The sequence below is a fragment of the Chrysochloris asiatica genome, unplaced genomic scaffold (genome assembly GCF_000296735.1).
Source record: "Chrysochloris asiatica unplaced genomic scaffold, ChrAsi1.0 scaffold00047, whole genome shotgun sequence".
Classification (NCBI taxonomy): Eukaryota; Metazoa; Chordata; class Mammalia; order Afrosoricida; family Chrysochloridae; genus Chrysochloris; species Chrysochloris asiatica.
Genome location: NW_006408565.1, coordinates 10,711,077 through 10,719,526, shown reverse-complemented (window position 1 = coordinate 10,719,526; position 8,450 = coordinate 10,711,077).

Here is an 8,450-nt window from a genome sequence, read left to right as displayed (position 1 = left end):
TTGATCTCAGCAAAATGAAGTCTTTGACAACTTCAATCTTTTCTCCACTTATATTGGTCCAGTGGTGAGGATTTTTGTTTTCTTTACATTAAGATGCAACCCATACCAAAGGCTGTGATGTTTGATTCATCTGTAAATATCTAAAGTCCTCATTCCATGCCCTCATCTAAATCTGGCTTGAACCTCTGGAAGTTCTCTGTCTGTTTACTATTGGATTATCTTTAGCAAAATTTTACTTGCTTGTGATATTAAGGAAAGGATGGTGACGTTTGTATTACATACTTTGAACTTGTTATCAGGAGTGATCAGTCCCTAGAAAAGGACATCATACCACGGGACCAGGAAGGGTTTCCTTCTATTGTGCATAGAGTTGATATGAGTCAAGCCAATTCTACAGCATCTAACAACAAATGTCTTAAACTGGGCTCCCCAGAGCAGACCCTGAGACTAGAATTCTTGGGCAAGGGATTTAGTAAGGAAGTGTTCCAAGGAGAAATCATAATGACAGGGAAGGAACTAAGCAAGTCTGAAATTTCAGGCAAAGTACAAGGGTGTCCTAGTGTGGTGCTGTAAGATAAGCACTGCTCCCCAAGGTTGGTTTGAACCACAAGGTCAGTAGAAACCCTATGCAGGTCACTATGAGTTGGAACTGACTCAAAGCACTTAACAACAATAACAACAACTAGGGTGGGTAGTTTGATCCTTTAGGAAATTCAAGAGGATGAATTCCACCCCAAGGCAAGGAAGCTGGGCTTTCAAGCTCCTGTATCCAATCAGACCAGGGAAGAGGAAAGGGACAAAGCCATTCCATTAGCCTGAAGATGCTCTTCCACAGAAGAATTTCAGGCTACTGGAGGCAAAAGCAAGCAGCAGCCAAGGGGCATGCAGAAATCGTAGATATCTGAGAGAATCTGGGCGGAACAAGAAGAGTCTTGGCTACAGTGTTTGAGTGTTTGTTTTCTTCTTAGAAAATCTGCCGCTTGTCCTTACTTTGCCATTCACCAGTTACAGGCATACCTCAGATATATTGAGGGTTTGGTTCCAGGCTACCATAATAAAGCTAATATCCTAATAAAGTGAGTCACACAAATGTTTGGTTTCCCAGTGCATATAAAAGTTATGTTTACTTTACACTATAGTATGTGCTGTAGAATAAAGCCTAGACCACAAGGTCAGTGATTCATACTCACCAGCTGTTCCTTGGAAACCCTATACAGGGTCCCTATGAGGGATAAAGGAGTCCTGGTGTGGCGCTGTAGGTTAGTGCATCAGACTGTAAAGCCGTTTGAACTGCAAGGTCGGCAGTTCAAGCTCACCAGCTGTTTGTTGGAAACCCTATACAGGGTCGCTATGGGTTGGAACCGACTCTATGGCACTTCACAACAACAATGAGGGATAAAAAGGAGCTCTGGTAGCGTAGTGGTTACGAATCGGGCTGCATACCTCAAGGTCAGCAGTTCGAAACTACCAGCTGTTCCGTGGGAAAAAGATGAGGCTTTCTGCTCCCGTAAAGATTTACAACCTCAGAAACCCTCCACGGCACACAACAACAAAAAACAACAACAACAATGTGATTCCTGGAGTCCTGGTGTGGTGCTGTGGGTTCATACTCACCAGCCACTTCTTGGAAACCCTATACAGGGGTGCTATGACTCGGAACCGACTCAACAACACTTCACAACAACAACAACATGATGGCTGGAACTGCGGTTGCCTTGGCAGGGCCAGATTAAATGATTTAGTGGGCTCAGGATTGGGCAGTGTTTTGTTCTGCTGTGTTCACACCAGGTCCGACCCATAGCAACCTTGCATAGGGTTTCTGAGGAGCAGCTGGTGAGCTTGAACCACCAACCTTGCAGTTCAAAAGCAAAATCAAAAGAGATGTGAAATAAATTGCCTGGTACAACTTGGAAGTTTAACCTTTGGTGCCAGTATTAGGAGCTTGAACGTAATCTCATAAAGCAGAGGAAGCTCCTGAAGGATTCTGAGCTGGAGTCTTCATTTTCACAACAGCACTTAACAACAACAACAGTCTTCTAGTAGTTCCTTCCCTCAAACTTCCAAATGTATTTTCTTTTCTATATTCATTTTAATCTGATCTTTTAAATCTACTTTATTTTAATTTTATGTTATGATATAGGCACTCATTATCTAATCACAAGTCTTAATAACATTATTTTTAATCATTTCAGAATATTCCAACAAGTGAATAGATTTCCTGATCATTTTAGCCATTTGCCAATTTGTAGATATTTTTAGTTATTCTTTTTTTTAAAAAAATGTTTTGTTGTGAATTATGTGATAGTTTACAGGGAGAATATTAGCTTTACAGTCATCCTATCATCTATCATTTTACTGCCATGGTTACAATCCCCTCCATGCATCCTCAGCCAACCACAGGGTATACCCTGCAAGCCTGTCCCCCTCCCCCCCAGGCATAAATACACTCCCTCTCTGGGTCTAAGGTCCCCAGCTACTCCATCTCTCCACGTTGTCTCTGCCTCCATCTCTGGCATCACTGCTTCCTTCTCTGGGTAGTGTCCCGCTCTCCGCAATTCTCCCTTGATGGTCCCAGGGACCTCCACTCCTAGACTGCAAAGTCAATCACTCCCCCTCCTTTGCTACAAAATGTCTACCTTTACATTTTCAACCCACAAAATCAGTCCTGATAACAATTATTCACAATTGTATCACAAGAGACCTATCCGCATCTCCTTTCGTCAGCCCTGCCTAGACAGATTGGATACTACTCAGTGGAGATTCTACCTTCCTCCACAACCTCTGGATCTAGGCTCCCTCTTGAAAGCTTGTAAACCAGTCACTTCTTGCCTTTGTAGCCCCCTCCCCCATTTTGGATAGCCAATGTCCAAGTTGCCCATCCCTGTCCCCTCTGTGTATGGGTTGGAGGTGGGAATGATCCTCGCTGTAAAGATTTGTTCCCTCTTTTGAGCTACTGCATCCATAGGTGTGGATCAAGTTCATCAAATTGTATCAGATTACTCTTTTTTCCTCTTCTTTCTTCTTCTAGTTGAGTTCTGGTCATCCAGTCATTGAAGTCAGGTCAAGTGGGAATTATCTGCAATTGTGAGTGTTCTTATGCATATGCCCTCTCTTATCAGCTGGAAGCTTCATTCTCCACTCTAGTCCTCTGAGCTATGTCACTGACTCTGGGGCCAAGAGTCCCCAAGTCTTTCCACACTGCTGGCCAACCAGGTCTCCACCTCGGTTCACAGGAGTCTACTGAAGGTTGTAGGGCTTAGCTCGCAGCTTCGTTGCTGTTTTTCCCTCACTTCCCCTTATTGGTGACGAGCGTGGTCACCATAGTTATTCCTTTAAAAAAAAAAAAAAACAAACAATAAAATATTATCATTGTGATTAACACATCTGAGAAAAAGAGGAAGACCCCCAACGAGATGGATCAGCCAGGTGGCATCATTGATGGACTCAAGTGTGGCAGCGGTAGTGAGGTTGGCCCAGGATCGGGCACTGTTTTGTTTTGCTGTGCATGGGGTTGCTATGAGTCGGTTCCGACTCGATGGCACCTGACAACAACAACAACACATATTGATTCTGAATTTTTTATTAAGTGATTAGAACAAGATCTGAAGAAGTCAAAGGAAAAGAATATTTTATGGCTCTTGATTCAATATTTCTAATTACTCCCCAAAAGAACTATACCCATGTTTCTTGGATCCTGCATCATTGTTCTTGCTATTTATCACATTTGCCCTCTTTCACCTTAATAAAATAGAGAGTAAGACCCTTGCAAGAAGGAAGCCTGTCATTACACCAAAACCCTTTAACTGATGTTGTTTCTCTTTTGAACAGCAGATGGCAGGCTAATCCCACAACAGGTGGTCATGACTTAATTTAATTGCAACGAGAAGAAAATTGCTTCTTTTCTCACATGTATTTCTTTCCTGAGATAAACAGTACGTAGGGCATCTGCCTCTGTAGTGGAAGCAAAATATGCAAAAGGTATCTTTTCAACAAGGAATATCAAGGTCATCAACCTAAAATTTGAGCCTTAGGTTATATTACACTGCAAAAATAGATTTCTCAGAAAGCAGCAAATGGAGGTTGAAATCCAATTGTAAAAATTCCACATATTCTAGATTTCCCCAGTTAATAATCATAAAAAGCTTATAGCTAGAAGTCACAGAGACCTTTCAATTGTAATTGTTAGAGTTTAGGGTCACCCTTTCTCACCCAGGGGATTTAAAAAGCCAGCCCCACCCATCTCCCCCTCCCCAGAATTCTCTCCTCTAGCACTCATTTCTCATCCCCTTCACAAAATTGCCGGGGTAATTGACTCTTAGATGAGATAAGTTTGACTTTCTACCCTGATTTTGTAACAGAAGTTCTTTTGGTGAGGTTCTTTGTCTGAAAATGCACAATAAAAATGGCTTTAAAATGACTTCAGAGGACTCTTTCTTTTTCTGGTGCCAATAACAGATTCCAAAGTAGCTATTATTTGAGGTGGGTGATAGGATCCCTTGAGACTTTTTAAGTATCGGTTTTCAAAGTGCTTAGGAACCTGAAATGTCCTGTATGGTATATTTACAGGTGCATAATTGGCCTAGTGCTCCAGGGGTTATAAAGACTGCCTTCTTGTAGTTGGAATAGACAGATTTAGCCTCTTACTGAAATTGAAGGCTGCAACTTGGATAACAAATCTGATTCTAACTCTCCCGTGTCACTTCAGCCCAAAGGTGCCTTTGTCTTCCAGGAGAAAGAGCCTGGAGGTAAGTGAATGGCTCTTAACCAGAGCCATGTAGAAAACATTGGTAAGGCAAACTTTTGTCCTGAGAGTGTAGGTTTAGGGCTGTTGCATGTGAAGTAAATTTGCTTTGTTCACAGCCAACCTGCCTGAATGCAGTATCGTGGAGGTGACTGGAGCTCTGGGGCAGCAAGCTGCTTTAAAAGCAGGCTTTCAGTGGGAAACTTTGAGCATACAATGGCTTTATTTTTGTTAGACATAATTCTCCAACTTGGCTTTTTTTCCTTCCACTAACCAAAATAAATCTGGCTATACTTAAAAGGCTGCCTTCATGTCAGAAGGAAAATGGATATTGTCTCTTTCCAACGTGTCTGAATGGTAGTATATAATCCTAGCTACATCCAGATAAGAATACACCTCCTGCCTTAGAAAGCTTTCCTGGAACGGAATAGCTCCAAGAGTATTCACTTTGGGGCTTGATGGTTCCAGCCTGTCTTACTGAAACTTCTAAAGAAATAGTTTGTCTGCTCTTTCACTCTTCTATTTGTATTTAGTGCTTATGTGTACTTAGTGGTGTTCTGAACTCCTTTTATTTCTCAGGGCCCCCTGGCATTTGAGGATACCTGTGCAGCGAAAGCTTTCATCACACCAAATACATTATGATGTTTAGTGAAGAAGGAGCCCAAAGAAGAAAAAAAGACTATGATTTAACTTGGTCACTTGATTTGGCAAACTAATGGGCTCTTTTCGAGATTAAATATGTCTTTAAATATTAGAATCTTCATGTATGGGTGTGTAGATAAACCTGAGGTGGGGGTGGGCAAAAGGTGTCATATTTAAATCAAAGAGGTGCCTCTCAACAGGAAAGATTTAATCAGCTCTCCTTCCCAGGATCAACTGCCCAGTTTGAAAATTTACTTGTCTGTTCCAGGCAGGAGACACTATTAATTATGGGAACAATTCCCATGGATACGGAAAAGAATTGTTTGAGTTGGGGAGTCAAAGCTCTGATCAAGAGGGGGCTGAGAGGAAAAATGCCCCCAGCATTCTCAGAGGAAATTCCAAAGTTGCCAAGGGACTTGGCTTCTCAGCAGGAATGCCTCCTGTACCTGGCATTTGAAGATCTAGAAACATCCTTTCCTTTCCTTTCCTAACCCATGTATTAAGAATCCCTTTGTCTAAAAAGTGTGAAATTAGAAACAAAAAAATTTTTTTTAACTTTTTTTATTCAAACATTAACCTAAGTTTATACTGAAACACACAGAAAGAGGGTTTTACCAAGAGTAATTCTCACAGATGACAGTACTGGAAAAGTCAGACTTGATCTTCAGGGCAGTCAAAATGGCACAAGCATCTGAACCCTGCTGCCTCCTTCGTGACAAAGACATCCCTGAATCCTTCTGTTCTATGTAAAGAAAGCTGTGACAAAACTTACTTTTCTTGTGGTACAAAATCCACACTCACAAGTGAGCCTCCCTACCATCAGTTCAAATTTATATTCTGTCCCTCTTCTTTCTTCATTATGTAGGGCACCTGCTCCCTGTCCCTCCCCCACTCCTCCAGCTGTCTGTCTGTCTCATTTGTGTCAATTAAGAATTCAATACTGCTTGATTTAATTGAATGACTTTCCCTGTATAGAATCTTAACTACAGACAAGACACCAACCATCACTCCCATTGCTCAGAATGCAGAATGCAGGGGAAAAGTTGACACTGGCTTTACCAGTAAACCTAAGAAGGAAAGGATGACATGAATGGGTTCTCTAACAATACTTAGCTATGTATGTTACTGTTAAGTGTTCTGACTCATAGCGAACTTGTATAGGGTTTCTGAGCAGTGGCTCATAGATTTGAACTGCCAACTGTTCGGTTAGCAGTTCAGTGCTTATCCTACAGTGGCACACCAGGACTCCTAGCTTTATATGTTGCTGCTAAGTGCTGTCGAGTCGTTTCTGACTCATAGTGACCCTGAGTAGGGTTTCTGAGGAGAGGCTGGTGAGTTTGAACCACTGACCTTGTGGTTAGTGTTTATCCTACAACACCACACCAGGACTCCAATTAGCTATGTATAGGTAGGTGGTGGTGGCTTATCAAAAATCAGCAATGCATAAGCAAAATTCTTTAAGTTTAGATACGGTTTTCAGAAATGGTTCTGTAAGCTTAAAAACCAAGAACTAACTGGAATAAATAAGCCTCTTACACCACTGTGTAATTTACAAAGTGCTTTTCCATCTTCAGAAGAATAATGTTGTCTTTCTGTTCCTTCAGTCATTGAACACTTATTATGTGCTAGAAGTCCTGGTGTGGCGCTGTAGGGTAAACACTGGGCTGCTAACCACAAAGTCAGCAGTTCAAACCTACTAGCCGCTCCTCAGAAACTCCATGCAGGATTGCTATGAATCGGAACAGATTCAAAGGCACTTAACAAAAACAACAACACCATGTACCTGGCAGTGTTTTAGGAAATGAAAACAGTATTCTAATAACAGAAAATAAAACAAAGTTCCTGTCTTCATGGAATTTACATTATAATGAGGATGGGGCAAACAATAAACAAATAAGTAAACATAGAACTCTCAAATGGTAATAAGGGTTATGGAGTCCTGGTGTGGTGATCTAGAATAAGCCCTAACTAGATGGTTAGCCATAAGGTCGGCATTTTAAACCCAGCAGACGCTCCTTATTCAGGGTCGTTATGAGTCGAAACTGACTCAGTGTCACTTAACAACAATAAGGGTTATGGAGTATCATAAAACAAGGTTAAGGAAGATGGGGATTATAAAGTGGGCAGAAATTTATTAGCTTAGTAAAGGTTGTCAGAAAGGGTACTTATAAAAGAGGTGAGAGAACATGCCATACAAATATGATGGCGGAGGTGGGGTGGGACGGACATTCCAGGCAGAGGGTACAGCAAATGTAAAGCCCCTGAGACAGGAATTTTCTGGTTGAAGACCAGGGTAGCTGAGTAGTGAGCCATGGGAGAGATGGAGGAGTAGAGTGGGGGTGGGAGTCAAGGGGACGGATTTTCTAAGGCCTGTAAGCCATTGCAGGATCTTTAGTTTTTATTCTGAGTTAAATGAGAAGCCACCAATGGATTTTTAGTAGTGGACTGATATGGTATGACTCATGTTTCTAATGGATTATTTTGGTTGCTGTATAGAGAATTCAGATAGTGGTTCAAGGGCAGAAGCGGGGAGACCAGTGAGGAGGGAACTGCAAGAACCTAAGTGATGGCTTGAGCCAGGCTGGGCAGTGAAGGTGCTGTCCACAGAGCTGCCAGGATTTGCTCATGGGCCTGAGGGGGAGTATATGAGAGAAAGAAGAGTCAAGACTATCGTGAATGTCTTGAGCAATTATTAGATAATCTAATGGAAAGAGCACAGACCTTGAATCAGAGACTGGGAGACCAAATCTCATATTTATGACTTCTAGGTATCAGGGGCAGATTACCCAGTAATCAAGATAAACACAGGCTTAGTTATGCTTACTTACTAATCTGCAGTGAACAATTTCACATGAATCATACCACATGTAGTGTAAAACATGAAATTGTTTACTCTGCATTAATAAGTAAGCACAAGGAAATCCATGCCTACCTTGCTTACTGAGTACTCTGTCACTGTCAGGGATTGTAAATTTGAAAAGAGACATTGATTCTGTAGGAAGGTGCTTTGGGCCTGGGAGAAAGTCAGATGCCAGGCATACCTAGAAGCAGAATCTTTGATTTGGTG